A 15,821-nucleotide genomic window follows, 5' to 3' on the forward strand; every position below is an offset into this window, starting at 1 on the left:
TGTTCTACCAGTGCTCCCAGCCTTGTTCTACCAGTGCTCCCAGTCTTGATCCACCCATGCTCCCAGCCTTGGTCTACCAGTACTCCCAGTCTTCTTCTGCTTGTGTTTCCAGCCTGTGAGCTCTGCCTCAGCACAACCCATTGTGATAAAACCACTGAAACCATGAGCCAAGAAAACAAAAACAAAAACAAAAACAAAAACACCTGTCTCCTAACCAGTCCTTCACCTCAGGTATTGTCACAGTCACAGAAAGCTTATATATAGAACAGCTTAGCTCGACACTGAAGTGGGACACAGAACCCTCTTTTTATTCCTGAACTAAGTCTCTCTTTGCTTTATGGGAATATTGGTTACATTTAAAGAATATGATTTCTTGTTCTCCCACATTTTCCAAATTAATCACCCCAAAATCCCCAACCCTCTTCAATTTACCTCTCTTTTACTTTAGTAATAATTTTCTCTTGAAAAGCACCCTAGACGCCCCGCCGAACTGACTTCGCCCTATTTAGATTCAAGGTCAGATGCAATAAACTGTGAGGTGACTCAGAACTTTCAAAATAAGTCCAATTTCCATCCAATATTTTGAAATCGAAGATTGCTTTAAAACAGTATATATAAGCCACTGAAAAGGTTGGGCTGCCACCAAATATCTAACAACATGCACAGCACTCAGGAGAAGTTTTACATACCCAGAGATGGAGGACAGGAACTAGACACTAGTACACAGGTGGATTTTTTTTTCCCCTTAGCTTCGTGGTTGAATTCTACAGGGAGCTCAAGAAAGTCATATTCGGATGTTAAAGTACTTTCATTAACATATGAAAACTGTCACAAGTCTTTGAGCCAACATCTCTCTAAACCTAAGATGACGACCTCTGATCTGACAGTGCTCAAAGACCAGGTTAGAGCCACAGGATACAGGCTTTACTCTGTAATCTTCCGAACAAGAAGTGACAAAAGAATGCTTCTCACCTGCATAGGAATATTTGAAACAGAAAACATCTTCCTTTAAAGCTGCACTCTGCTAAGAAGCCAGGCAGGTAAGACAGCCCACACCTGACCCCCTAAGGAGGGCCTCTAGGTGCCTGGGGGTATCTGGAATCCAGGAACAAGGTGGCCCTGAGATGTCACTCCTGCTCTGAGAACCTGAGCTGCAGAGGTGTGCTGTCCTTGACCTGGGTCCTGAGGGATGCCAATCACTCACAGGGATGCCACCCAGGGCTTGATGTGGCATCTGAATGAGCAACCTGATGCTGGAGAAGACACTTCCCCGGAAGGCTGAGGCAGGCCTTCTCCCCTTTCCTTCTCCCTGCTTGGTGGCCCGCTCCCTTTTCCTCCTCCCCCTCCTTCTCCTTCATACAATGCCTATATTCCTGCACACGCTGAGATTCTGACCAACGATGATTCGGATTCAAAAGCTTTGTCTGATCATCCTACCTGTTACAGACATCCTTGGGAATTATGTGGATGAGTGAGGCGAAGGGCTTTTATTTCTTTAAAGAGACAGCTTTAGTGTGCTAAAGCCAGCATCTAAAGCTAGTACATGGGGCTTATATAGAAGTTAGACCCCCCAAACACATGGATGTACATACTTCCCAAAAACTATTCCATTTCTATGAGGCTTTAAGGAGGTCTGAGATCATGCATTATTTTAAAGGTCACATTTATAATGACTCTCATAGCATCTTTGAGTATAGTTTAGAAATTTGGTTACACATTCACATACCAGTAACAACTACTTTAAGATTTAGAATTGAATTTCATATGGAAATAGGCTTAAAGTCACAGGAAAAAAAACCATCTTAGTTTCTTTTTTTGTTTGTTTGTTTGTTTGCTGGTTCAGTTTCAAGCTGCTGAAAACCAAATATGGTTTTATTATGTCCCCAGGATAAGTTTGTCTCATAAGAATATCAACGAAAAGGTGAGGCAGATGTAACACAGCTCCTCCACCTCACTTTGCATTAGCTCGGCATTAGCTCTGGACATAATCAAGACCAAGCGTCATCCTCCACTCCTTGAATAGCTACTGAGTTCATGCCATTTCCAGGCGAGGTGACTTACACACTCTGCCCACAGGCAGCTCTCAGCATCTGAACCCCACAGTGAAGTCAAAAGTAGGTTGTTCCCCCTTTAGAGAGAGAAGAAGCATGGCCAGGAAAAGACCAGAGTTTTCTGTGGGAAGCTGGAAGAGGCCAGCTTGGAGAGCTGGTTGAGAGCTGGCGGATGTTGGTGGAGTCTCTTCTTTCATTCTTTAAATATGGCAGCCCCCTTCCCTGCATGCACAGCCTTCCAAGACCCTCCAACCCCCCCCCCACCAGTCAATGCCAGAATCCACGGATACTACCAGCTCTCTATGTACTTCATTTCTGCCTACACACAAACCCCTATGATAAAGTTTAATTTATAAATTAGGCACAGTAAGAGATTAACAACAATTACTAATGATAAAAGGGAACAATTATACCCATATGCTGTAATAAAAGTAATTTAAACTCATGAATAATTTATTTCTAGAATTCTCTATCCCGTGTTTTAGAGCCACGGCTGACTGTTGGGTAACTGAAACCGTGGAAAGTAAAACAAGAAGGCTCTAACGTATTTAAAATGATAGTTATTTATGGGCCCTGCTCAGAAGCAATTCACATCATGATGTTTAATCATCTGCTCTACTCTGTACCTTGGCATGGCTTCGAGTCAGTCTCCCTACCTCTACATGTCAAATACTATGGGTAGACAAGGGTCTAGTTCAGTGCTAGATCACTTTCAGCACCGGCAAGGGATCAGGGGTTGGTCCCTTGCCCCGTACAGATTATGTATATTTTTATTCCTTGATGTCATGCCACAGTCAGTGTACATCATGCTTGCTTTCTTCTTGAGAGAGAACCTATCAGAAGATTATTTCTTCTCCTTCTGTTTCCTGCTGATCAAAGAAAACAAGGTTTGGAAACAGCATCCTCTAGTCACTCAAGGCACTACAGACACAGTCAGGAGGACTTCCACCACACATGTCTACTACACACTACACACACTATGTCACCACCATCCGAGTCTACAAAGGACCAGATCTCCAGTGCTGACTTGCCTTGCCCACTAGCCTGGATCTACACTGTACCACCTTACAAATTCCATGCAACCCTGCCAATCCTGCCTGTCCATCCTGTCTGCCCAGTTCAGTCATGAATTGGGATGATAAAAACCGGTCTTGAGAATGTATTTGCCTGGCATTTACAAAATGAGCTTCAGTAGGGGTTCCAGACTCGAAATCAGATGACCCCGTCAGAGGTTCAAAAGGCCACTGAGACAGGGAGGCAGGTTAGCAGTTCCCACATGACCCTGTGGAAACAGATGACCACAGCCAAGCACAGACTCTTAATGTGCTTTGTTCACTGTGCTCCAGACATCTTGCGCTGTTGCTGACCTAATGCTGGGCACAACCCCTTTGTTATCTGGTCCTTCCTGACCTAATGCCCTTTCATTACTGAGGTTGAATGTGTTCCTAGAAGTCACACAGCAATGAAGTAATTTCAGCAGAGGGGCAAAGTGGATTTGCTTGTCAGATAATAAATATCTATGTTCTTAATTAGAGCAGATTTGTGTTTCCAGAAAGGCTCAGGATGGAAGGAAAAAAGCGCCGTGGCTATCTGGTCTGAGTACTTTCAGTAATGAACACTCCCTGAGCCCTCTTCCAGACAAATGCAACACCGTGAATATTAAGAACCTGGAGACTTTGCGGCCCATCAGGAAAACAACAGACTTGAAAAGGAAGGTGTGGTTCTAAGTCAAGCATCTGAAAGGCTCATTGAAGTAGGAGGCGGGGTCACAACCAAGGACAGTGACTGGAAGTAATGAACAGAACAGAACAAGGACAGCTTCACCTCCGGGTCAATCTCCTCTGACATCACAACGGGGCCCTAGGTCCTCGTGGCCATCACTTGTCTTATCCCATGGCCACGAGCTTTGGAGGTATTCCCAGAAGCTCCAGGGTAACCGGTCACGTCTCAGGAATGGTTTAGAACGGGGAACTGCAAGAACCTTAACCACACAACACAGCCAGTGGTGACCTAGAAATTCACTCAAAGTCTCTCTGGCAGAAAGATGACAACTCTTTCTGGTTCCGTGACTCTTTCCACTCTAAGACTAGACAATGCTTCTCAAATCAAGTGTGAGGTCCCTTTTAGACTAGTGCCATACAGTGTCTGGTCACATGGTCTTACATTTGGCACTAAGCTGTCAACCTCAGGTTTAAAAGAGACATGGATAAGAGATATGCATTTTCATACAGTTCTCATCATCAAACTCTCCAAGGATAAGTATTCTCATGGTGGGGACCCAGCAGAGAAAGAGTTGTAGAAGTAATTGCCTAAAGCAACAGGTGGCTTCCAGGGCCTCCATGACCCCCCTGCGCATGTCCCGAAGCGACTGTTCCAGTGTGACGTACCCCATAGGAGGAGAACAGAGTGTGGAGCAGAAGGAATAACCTGCCAGTGCACACATAGGTGGAGTTAGGACAAAGGTCCTAGGAACAGAAAGACGCTCTACTGGTCAGCTCTGCGAAGATGCTTCATCAACAAATGTGTCTACCTACAAGTGTCTGTCATTGCTGACTTATTTTTTCAGTTAGTTTTGAATTCCTGAAGAGAGAAAGAAGTACATTTCTGAGTCTCCAAAATATCTGGCCCCTCAATAACATAAAGAGGAAGCTCCAGTGACACTCAGCACTACCGTAAATAAATGCCACCCCTCCGGCCTGCAGGGGCACCCTCTTCCCATCTGTAGAGAACCTGCCTCCCCCCGAACCTCTAAGTCTAGGAAGATCAGTCACCAATCAATGGCCAGAGCATATCGGACATTTCTACAGTACCTTCTGAAGGATTCTCTCTTACGTTCCTTAGTCAAACTACTCATCTGTGGTCATTATTCTTATTCATCCATTGTACAAATATTTAATGAGCAGCCTTTAACTCTCAAGGGGGAAAAGGCTATCACTTTGTTGAAGGCCTGTCTAGGAAATAATAAAGTTCTCAGAATACTAATGAAGTACCTCGCACTTTCCTGAGGAGACACAGTTTTGATACATGATTTGGAAACAGAGGGATTTTGAAGCTACAGGGCCTCCAGAGATGGCAGGCCATGCATGCATGCAGTTGAGGACTGTGACAGCCTTACATAGCATATGATGGCTGCAAACCTTTGATAGCTCTAGGAATCCACACACGTCCATACAGAAAGCCCTACGCTATACACTACCTCTGCTGTCGTAAACATGCTACCAAGTGGAATACATCTGTACTTGGGCCAGCTCACGAAAAGATGTTCGTAAGGGATCAGAGTGCTCAGAGACAGTAGGGGCTGGGAAACATACTACTCTAGCCACAAACCTCTAGAGTCCTAGTAACTTGCCATTTTTGGCCATGGGAGTTGCAAGAAGTATCACCCAGCGAAAGCAACAGGAAGAAAAAGAGGAGGTGGAAAGTAGGAATATGAATTCAGACAACAACAAAACAGCCACACTCTAAATCAGAGCAGAAACACTCCCACTTGATGGTTGGTTATGGAGCTTGTGAAGAAACAACTGAAGAATAAGACATAAATGAAGGGGGGAATCATGACCAGCCTATTGTGGGCTTCCGTTTGCTCTGTTTTCCTGGCCACTTCGTCCTTTCTGTTTTGTTTTAGAGCCTTTGAGGAAGCAGATTCAGGTATAAACTGGGTATTAATTAGAGAACCTCAATTGGCCGCCATGGAAAGATTAGCAGAGCCATCCCTGTGGTGCTTGACTAATCTCTCCTTGGAAGGGGTCTCTCCTGTTGGCTAGGGCTCCCAGGAAGACCACAGGATGGCAGCAGCAGATTCATGAGCTGAGGCTCATCACCTGGCCTGCTTTGAAGGTAGGGTTTTCCCTAGCAGGACCACCCAGGAAGTGAAGGAAAACAAGCCAGCTAAGTTTCAGGGAGATAGGCAGGAAGCACAGAGGAGGATTAGAGAACAAAGCGATCTCCTTATCTATCAAATCCACATTCAAGCCAACACAGACTGGGAAATGTGTGTGTGCTTACAGGGTTTATGGGCTGGAACCTCTTCAAGTTTCTGGAGGAAATCACACAGCGGTAAAGGAACAACGTGTGACTTCAAATTCTGTCCCAGGAAGGAAAGAGGATTAGCATTCACTGTGTTTGCTGGCTCTGGTTCTTAAGGAGAAATTCCTGGAGTTAGGACTCAGGATCCAGCATGTTAGACACACGTGACAGTTCAGAGAAGTGACAACAGTCATCAACAGGAGATTTCTTCCTCCAGGAATTGCTGGCATGCAACTCCTATCAGCCTCGTCCACCTCAGACATAACTACGGTACTGCTCTCATTGATGCCCACATGGGACACTACAGTAAGTGTGTCCCCTGGGTGCACATATCTGAGGTTATTATTCATATTCAGTAAGAAAAGGGCAATGTACTTTTTGTAGGACAGTCATAAGATTGGTGTCCTGGGAGAGAACAAAAAGAAGACATTCACAAGAGCCATCGGAGTCCACAGAAGAGTTGCATAAAGAGATTTTAATGAAAAAGGTCTGAGGAAAAGGTTGCACATCTCAAGGAACAATTCTCGCTCCCTTAGTAAACAGTTACGGACGAACCACAGAGGACTCCTGCTTTGTCTTCAAGGAAACTACATGGGAAGACAGACTGTGAGGACCAAGTCAGATGAGGCATTTGCCTCCCTGATGCTAAGTACAGCAGTGAATGTAGAAGCTGATGTTGCAGAAACTTAGATAGCTACAGAGAAGTCAGAGTTCATCCATGCTCACTGCTCAAAACATCATAGGGCCCATGGTACCCGTGGAGGGGACAGGAGGGGGAGGAAGAGGGAGAGGAAGAGAAAATAGCAATTTATATGCCCACTTACTTTGGCCACATTTTCTAGTTCTTTACTGAACTACCAGTTTTGACATCTATGTGCAAATTTTTTTTTTTAAGATGAAAGTAACGTCAAAATCAGTAAGGTTTTCAATTGTGATCCATAAGGAGGATAAGTTTTATCTAATAAGTCAAAGGAATCAAAACAAAACAAAACAAACAAAAAACCAGGCTGGGGTCTCCCAAGGAGGAAAGAATTCTGCCAAATGATACCTTTTAAATTGGTTTGTAACAGCAACTTTTCTTGGGTTGCCCAGCCTGCCAGCCTGCCCTGTGGATTATGAACTTCCTAGTCTCCATAATTATGCATGCCAATCCAATAAAATCAACTGACTGATCAATCTATTCCCTAATTTTACATATATAATTCAAATGTTACGATTTTTGTAATTTTATCACCACGAAGGGTGTGTAATGAGAGGGAACAATATTTCCAAATATGCTGTTTGAGCCCCTTTTCTGGAGTGACAGTCCTATTAGGGAAGGCTCCAGATTACCTGGCAGAATGTCAGGAGGAGTTATTACTCTTAGTCTGGCTTTCTCCATTCTAGCAGAAGAGCTACACATGCTCAGTTACTACAAACTTAAGGAACACTCAGATTTTGCTGATAGTGTAGGCCAAATCTCCTTATACTCAAATGAGCCAATCATGTAAATGAACAGAAGGATCCCATTCTTGAGCTGAGGGGAGACGGGCCCTTGCTAGCCTCCTTTTCAATTTGTTCAGGAACAACTCAGATTCTTTCCCACAGTACCGCTTGTTCACTTCAAATCGACCAGGGCATAAGAACGTATTTGTAAAACTGAAACGCAACATCCAAGTTAAAAAATTCACCTTCTACCCCTGCCTTCACCCAGGCTGTGCCTCTCAGGACACACAGACATGACCACCGCCTTCCTCGCGGTTCTCCAAGATGAACACCTTGAACTCTTTGTTCAAACTGTGCTTCTGGAGACATCTGACACGGGGCTGCTCCTGCTGGATTAATGAGACGCTTTAAATGTGAGGGGCGAAAGCTGTGCTTCTCTCCTTGTCTGTTGATGGCACTAATAAGAACCACTTTGCAGTTGTCAGTTTCCTATTGGGATAATACTAAGGTTTTAAGAGTCCATAAAAGCTTTATATTTGAGTCTTGTTCCTAAATGATGACTCTTGTTCTGCCGGGGCCCATAGAGTTGAGATTATAGCCAGATGTGTGGCACCATATTGAGCGAAAAACTAATTTCAGAGAATTCTCCTTGACAAATGAGAAGGCCTTAGGTTTCTCTACCCGACAGCTGCACACATCACATGTGCTAAGTCAGGCAACCTAGATTCTCCAGAGCTTCTCCACACTTGCATGGATGACAAAATCTGGGGTGTGTGTATGTGTGTGTGTGTGTGTGTGTGTGTGTGTGTGTGTGTGTGTACCGTTACATTTAGTCCACTCACGTCTGTGATCATCTCTGTGATCAGAAAGCTTTTTATCCACACCCAGTGATGATAACCCTTTGAGATAAATAATGTTTTTTCCAAATTACTATCATCATGTCAAAAAGCATCACCTGTACCCCATCCCTCCTTAGAAGGCCCAGGGATGCCCAGACAACCTTTGACAGCTACACAGTTTGCCACCTTGTCCTGTATTTCTAAGCGCTTGCTAAGGAGCCTGCTTCGAGCCAAGTATTACAGATATAAAGCTTAGCAGGCTGGTCAGTCCCCACCGTGAAGCAGGAGAAGGTCCCCTTGGGAAGAAGCAGAGTGTATGCCATGTTTACTTTAGGACGCCATTCTCCCACCAAGCAGAAAGTCTCCTGAGTACCTACTGCAGGCTGGCCTCTCTTCTGGGATGCGATGACGGCTTTATGTTCTAGATAGCAAGGAGGGGAGAAAGAGGACAGAGGAAAAAAAGCAATGAACAAGAATCTTCTGAAGCAAGGGTGAGGCCAATCGTGAGTTACTGTTGGGATTATTTTAGATCTGACGACTCAAATGTGACACCTGAACTAAGGGCCTACATTGAACAGGGAAAGCAAGTCCACAAAGACCTCGGAGAAGAATGTTCACAGAAGAAAAGACAGTGCAAAGGTTCCGAGGCACATGGAAGCTGAGAATAATGTCGATGATTTACACAAGTGGCCACCTGGCCTCGACGGGGAGGACATCACGAAAAGTTGCTTGGGCTTGCAGTCCACTGCTTCTCTTCCTTCCCGGCCCCACATTCCCAGCAAGGGAGGCACACAGCTGATACCCAACCATCTGGCTTCCCAGCAGGCTCTGAGACAGAGCTCTCTAAACCCCCTTCCCAATCATTTCTTTCCCTGAGAAATAACCAGGTGAGGAACAGGGGGAAAACTCAGAAGAGACTCTTCTGTTTCCTTCTGTATTCTAGAAAGACAGATCTTCTTGACAGCACGGCCATTGCAGCTGCCAGGCTAAGCCTACCCTGCTCCTAGCATATTGGCCACATAAAGATCAGTACGCATCAAGCTCAAAGGACCAAGACCACATCCACTGTTGACTTAGGTCTTCAAGAACCTCCAAAGACCCATAACTAGGGCTCATGGAAACCTACTAAAGGTAGAAATCTCACAAGGTTAAGGGTGGCAGGAAAGGTCTTTGATCATGTGTATTCTCAACTGGGATCAGGGAGCCCCAGGCCTTTAGTCTCTCTTGTTCCCACGCCCTAGCCATAGGAGAACAGTTTCTCTCAGCACAACGTTCTGCCTTGCCACAGACCAAAGTCAACAGGGCCAATCGATTGCAGACTGAGACCTTCACAGATTAATCTAAAATGCAGCTTCTCTGTTCACAAGTTGTCTCGGTTATTTGTTATCACGTCAGAAAGCTGGCCAAGATCCTTACTTCCTATCTTATTCAGGGTCTCTGCTGCTACAGTAAAACACTGAGCAAAAGACACTTGCAGGGTGGGAGAGTATTTCATCTTCCAGCTTGTAGTCCATCATCCAGGGAAGTCAGAGCAGGAACTCTGAGGGCCTGAGCTATGGAGAGGTGCTGCTTGCTGACTCCCTGGCTCCAGGTTTGCTAGCCTGCTTTCTTGAGGTGCTCAGGACCACTGCCTATAGATGGCCACACACGCAATGGCCTGGGCCAAACCATGTAAATCACTCATAAAGAACATCCACAATAGACACTATAGCCAGTCTTGGCGAAGTATTTTTTCAACTGAGGATCCCTCTCCCCAAAGAACTCTAGTGTGTGCCAAACTGACCATATGCTAAGCCAGTGCAGAAGAGAAAGGATCCCAGGACATCCAGGCTGCAGAAAGTAGAAATTATGAGAAACCAACGGGATCCACTCATACTCTAGATCCTCACACTATTGCTGGGTGTGGCCAGTGACAGGAATGAGCACCTGACAGAGGTGCCCATCCTCCTTTAACAGCTCCATGACAAACCTCCAGAGATAATGGCATTCCTATGTCTGGATTTAGTCCTCAGTGTTTAGCCATTTATAAGACTAAAACCATAAACCCACTACTGTGGATATTCTTAAAATACATGTTCATAAAATATACATGTAAAGGAATAGGGTTTAAATGGAATTACCATAAACAGTGAAGAAGCAATATCCCAACTGGATGTTGTATGTTAACAAATAAAATCTTCAGTGCCTTTAGAATCATTAACCTGGCCACTCCTAATTCATCAAATACTACAGGTTACTGGAGAAGACTAGCATGTTGGTCCAATCTGTTCAGCTAGCAGAGTGAGGCTGAGGTTTGAGCACTTTGGTGAACTTCCCTGGTTCCTATAATTGTTTCTTCCCTGTGCCAACATCGGTGGCAAGCATCCCAGGGCCCCTCTCCTCCTCTCTGTGAGGCCAGGAACACATCCCTCTAGAAGTGTTTCAGCTTTACTACTCACTCAGTTGGCCTTCTGCTACACCTCAGGGAAAATGATCCGGTTGAGACAAGAACTCTTCCCCACAAGGCCTCCCACAGACCCTCTGGGCTTTGTAGATGGCTCAGCTCCAAACCCTGGTATAAACAGCCATTAGAGAAGCCATCCTTCTCCACAGGAAGCCAAGCTCCTGAAGATGCTTTTGTGTCCAAAGGCAGAGGCTGCCCATATGAACTTCACTGATACAAGGAGCTTCTCTGAAATGGTGTGAAGTGTATGGCAGAGGGATGTGCCACACACCAGCATACCTCTAAATACACGTGCTGAAGGAGTTCTATAAATGACTAGGTATGTGCAAAGCCAACTGACTAAACTCAGACATGTAGAAAGTCTTTGGTTCCCTTTCATGATATTCTGAACATTTAACAAAATCTTTAGCATATGAAACCTGGGCCCTTGGTGAAGTCTCCCCCACAGCCTACCTACCAAATCCATCTTACTCAGGGCCACAACCTCTGCCAGAAGGTTAGATTTAACTCCAACGGGAAGCAATTGCATAGAAAGGTATTTAACATCCCCCTGAAAGGTATTTTATTGTACAATGTTCCCTCTGAGATCCCTGAAAGCCAGGGGGAAAACTTGGAGAAGTATGTGAAAGTGTATATCTACTTGGTGTGAATGTTCTAGACTCTCACAGGCATCTCTACAAGCCTCCCACCATTCTTAGAAGGATGCTTGAGACACCAAATAACATACATCACCTTTTACATCACCATGCAATAACCATTCTGGGATCTCTGCATTCTCCTTAGATAATTATAAAACCCCTTCTCTTATATTTTCCCTAGCCATCACAGAAAAACGCAACAACAACAAAAAACCCTATAACGCATATAGCATTAACAATTGATGTATAAGAGACAGGCAACATGTTACTAACGAAGTGACTTCTACTATCTCCTAACCACATGAGCGACCCCCTCCGCTGAGCCTGGACAGATATCATCGTCCCACAGAAGCATTAGCCATACGTAACCTAACAGCAAATTATGTGAGCTGTGACTCTACTCCTGCCTTGGTCAAGGATTTCTGCACTGGTAATTAAATGGCTTGTGTCTGTCTGGGGCACTTTCTAACCCATCAAAGGGGAGAAAACTAGTTAAAGAAAATGGATAAAATAAGGTGAATACATAAAAAGAGATTCCAGGAGAGGAAAAATGGAAACATGGCATTTTGCCACTGAATAAATATGCTTTGGCGAAAGGAACATAAAGTCACTGAACCCTGTATGCCAGAGACTGGGGAGAGGGAGACAAATGTTTGGTCTTTGAATGAAGGAGGACAGGAGTTCTAAGAACAATGAAAGTAACATAATATTGGCTGAATAAAGATGCAATATGATTGAGAGTTTTTTGTTTTTTGGTTTTCGGTTTTTTTTTTTTGGACTACCAACAAGTTGTCCTATCCATAAAATCATCTCACCTTATACTCTCAAGAAGGACATACATAATTGGTCCAAACCCATAGATGGAGATATACCCATCAAGTTAGAAGGGTATTTGCATGATACATAATTAAAATAGAAGAATCAAACTTACAAACAAATATGATGATTTAACGCTTGTATAATTTATGTTTCTAGTCTTCGTGGTAATGTGACAAGCTCACAAAATCTTTAAAACACAAGCTCTCTCTGCACTACATGAAGTCCAATTTGTAGACGGAAAAACCCATACTCAAGAAATGTGCACATAAACACAAATCTGTTGTTTCTTATCATGTGGTCAGGCAAAACTACTGCACCCAGAGCCCCAGCTTCCACATTGAACAGTCAGAAAAACTGGTGTTAGAATTTTAAGGAGAATTTGCTTATTATATAGTTTAACATTCCCATGTTCTGATTGCGATTATGCACTCGTCCTTACACAAGTGATAATTATCCTCAAAGTGCTTTTCACACAAAAATTACATGGCTGTGCTTGAGAGCATCGCCCAACTGCAACTCTCTAAGAGGTGTTGACAATGGCCAAGCAGTGAAAGGCAAACAGCAGAAAGACATAAAACAAATACCCGCAGGAAGGGAAAGCGTGGTAGAGACCAATTCACAATCGGTCAGTTGGTTGATTAGGAGGCACGGCTATGTAATAGTGACTTTTGATAGTCTCTGCAAGCCTAGAACTGACAGGATTCCCAGAGTAACAGGAGGGCATGAAATACCATGCTAACTCGTGTTGTCTACATAGGAGGATGTGTGGGGTTGGTCAACTTGATCTTCACTCCAAAACCCATTTGGTCCCCTCATTTCGAAAGACCTTGAAGATAAACTGCCTGTTGCCTGTTCTGCACTTCCCCGCCCCGCCTTTTCTCCTCTCACCATTTTCTTGTCCCCCACACTAGTGGTTTTTTTTTTTAATTTTTAAAGGAAAACAGGCGTTGTTTTTTTTTTTTTTTATAATGTGGATACTACACAAAGTAGATTTTTTTCCCCAGTCATGAACACAAACAAGCCCCAAACTTCCAAGAGTGAATTCTACTAACAGAGCTAGCATTGTTTGTTTGACATACATTTTGCATTATATACATTTAGGGCAATTCAGAACATGATATAAGACAAATGCATTCCATAAACAATTTGCAATTCAGATAATGATAGAGAAAAGACACTGCTGGGTTGGGTGAATGGTTCAGAGGGCAAAGTGCTTGCTCACAAGCTGGCAACCTGAAAGAGGTCTTTAAAACCCGCAGTGGAAGGGGAGAGCTGAATCCTGGCAGTTGTCGTCTGACTGGCACATGCCTCATGACATGCGTGCAACCCACACTCTACCCTACATAGACACATACACACATGTACACACACAGACATACTACATATGCACACACACACACACATACACAAAGACACCACAGATAGAGACAACACAGAAAAAGAGACACACACACACAGGGACAAAACACATAATCATAATAGCAGTCAATAGTTAACAACATGGAAAGATTTTAAAAGGAGTATTATTTACACTGTTCTGTCTTGAGTTACACAGGAGTGTTCTCTGATACACAAGCATAAGAAGAAGAGGTTCAATATTGCTTTCCAATACATGGTGACACCAATCCACCAGCCCTGGAATTTCATGGAAGTGTTAAAAAGGCAATAGTGTAACACACAATACACTGTCAAGATTTTCACCATTTAGAAATGTTTCAATTGTCACCATGGTGATGTAATAAAATGAGGGCAATAAAATATAATTCAACATTAATTACAGAAACTATCAAAAATAATTGACTTATACAAAGCTCGGTACTCCTGTTAAAAAAGAAGCTGATGGATAATAAAATATATATCCCATCCTTTAGACATAATTATTCCAAGGCAGCAATTAAATTTATAGAAAATTGTTCAGTTTCTTCTGGATGGTTCACTGCGGTGAACTCAATGGTATTTTCAGAGAATTGTACTTGTTTGACATCCTAACTGGAGGCGTAGCCATGAACTCAAGTATGTGTTTTATAAATACAAATAACTTTTTAAAAGCCTCCTCTTAAAACTACTCTGCATTCGCTGTATTTCTGGTTCCCACAGGAGCGACTGCTGCTTTGGTTAAGAAATGCCTAAGTCCCCTATATCCATTTCTGAGCACATTTTAGTAGTAAGAGAAAACAATTTTAATACAAAAATAATGTTCTGCAGAGCAAATGGAAGAGTATTTTTATTAATAATTATCATCCCAAGATTTTTACACCAGTCTGTTTCTTTAACATTTATGGAAGCAGGACTGGGTCATAAAATCATTCCACAGTCCTTATGGGAAGCATTAAGGTTTTTAAAGGACATAAAAATCACCCCATTTGGAATTTTTTTTAAAAAGCAGAGTCCAGAGAATCCTCTACATATAGGGTCATGAACATAAACTTTGGAGCACTGCTGCCTGAAGTGGGGGGAGACTATACATATCAGATAATTTGCTATCAAAAGTTTTAGCCAGTGGAAATGAAAGCTTCAAGCAAAATAAATGTGTGTAAGAACATCAACTGCAAACAAAAAAGACAAGACTCATACAACGGGTTTATGTGCATACAAAGAACAGCCCTTAAAAACCACTTGCATTTCATTTTTTTCCTCCATTTACATTTTTGTCCTCAAAAGTTGTTTTCGGGTTAGGAGGTCATGCTTTCAATGCCTGCTGGTGCACCCTAGTTCTGGAGAGCCCTCTTAGCCCCAGGAGTAGGCCCTGGTTGCTGTGAAGCCACATGGGGTACAGCAGAGGCTGGTGGGGATTCTGATGTAATGCTTTGAGAGGTGGGGCTTCAAGCTGGTAAGGATGAAGATACTGCAGGCACCGGAGAGCATCCTTGCTGAGCACTACAGGAACCTACAGAGGAAGCCATCCTATCTGGCCCTCATCAGCAACATAAGCTCTATGGGTCTATGGTGGCCATGGTCTGGGAAGTGTACAATGTGCCCACATCTCAAGGGCTATGATAGAACACACTGACTCAACAATGGTAGCCCCTGAGACAATCAGGGGCAACTTCAGTGTTCACATCAGCAGGAATGTCATCCATGCTAGCAAGTCTATGGACAGGGCCCAGAGGAAGAGCCAGCTGTTTTGAGGGCAGTGAACCCTTGAACTAAGCAAACAGTGGTCACCATAGCAGCTGCTACCCAGCCTGAGGGTTTGAACTACACTCAGCACATCAGGGTCCACCCATGACCAACTACCTCTGTCAACAAGAACTCAAGCCCACACCCTTCCTGTCTCCCCAAGCTGGTCCCCGCTCACCCTTTGTCCAACTCCAGTCCCAGGGAGTCTAGGCATCAACTTTGTGTGCCTTTTTGTATCCTAAGTTAGCACAATATTGGACCATATCCTTGTGAACCAAAGTGCCAGACACTTTTGAGGCTTTGTCAAAGGTGACTTTACCTACCTCAATGGAGAGACATTAAAATCATATGCTTAAAAAAACAAAATATCAGCCGGGCGTGGTGGCGCACGCCTTTAATCCCAGCACTCGGGAGGCAGAGGCAGGCGGATTTCTGAGTTCGAGGCCAGCCTGGTCTACAA

At 43.8% G+C, this 15,821-nt stretch overlaps 1 protein-coding gene and 1 pseudogene across 2 annotated transcripts in view; one reads left to right on the forward strand and one right to left on the reverse strand.

Moving 5' to 3' along the window:
• Nucleotides 1-15,430, forward strand: part of LOC110307123 — a 17,972-nt pseudogene extending 2,542 nt beyond the window's left edge.
• Aff3 (AF4/FMR2 family member 3) overlaps nucleotides 1-15,821 on the reverse strand; it is a 442,217-nt gene that overhangs the window by 291,657 nt on the left and 134,739 nt on the right. The window lies entirely within an intron of this gene.

The sequence above is a fragment of the Mus caroli genome, chromosome 1, assembly GCF_900094665.2.
Source record: "Mus caroli chromosome 1, CAROLI_EIJ_v1.1, whole genome shotgun sequence".
NCBI classification, from domain to species: domain Eukaryota; kingdom Metazoa; phylum Chordata; class Mammalia; order Rodentia; family Muridae; genus Mus; species Mus caroli.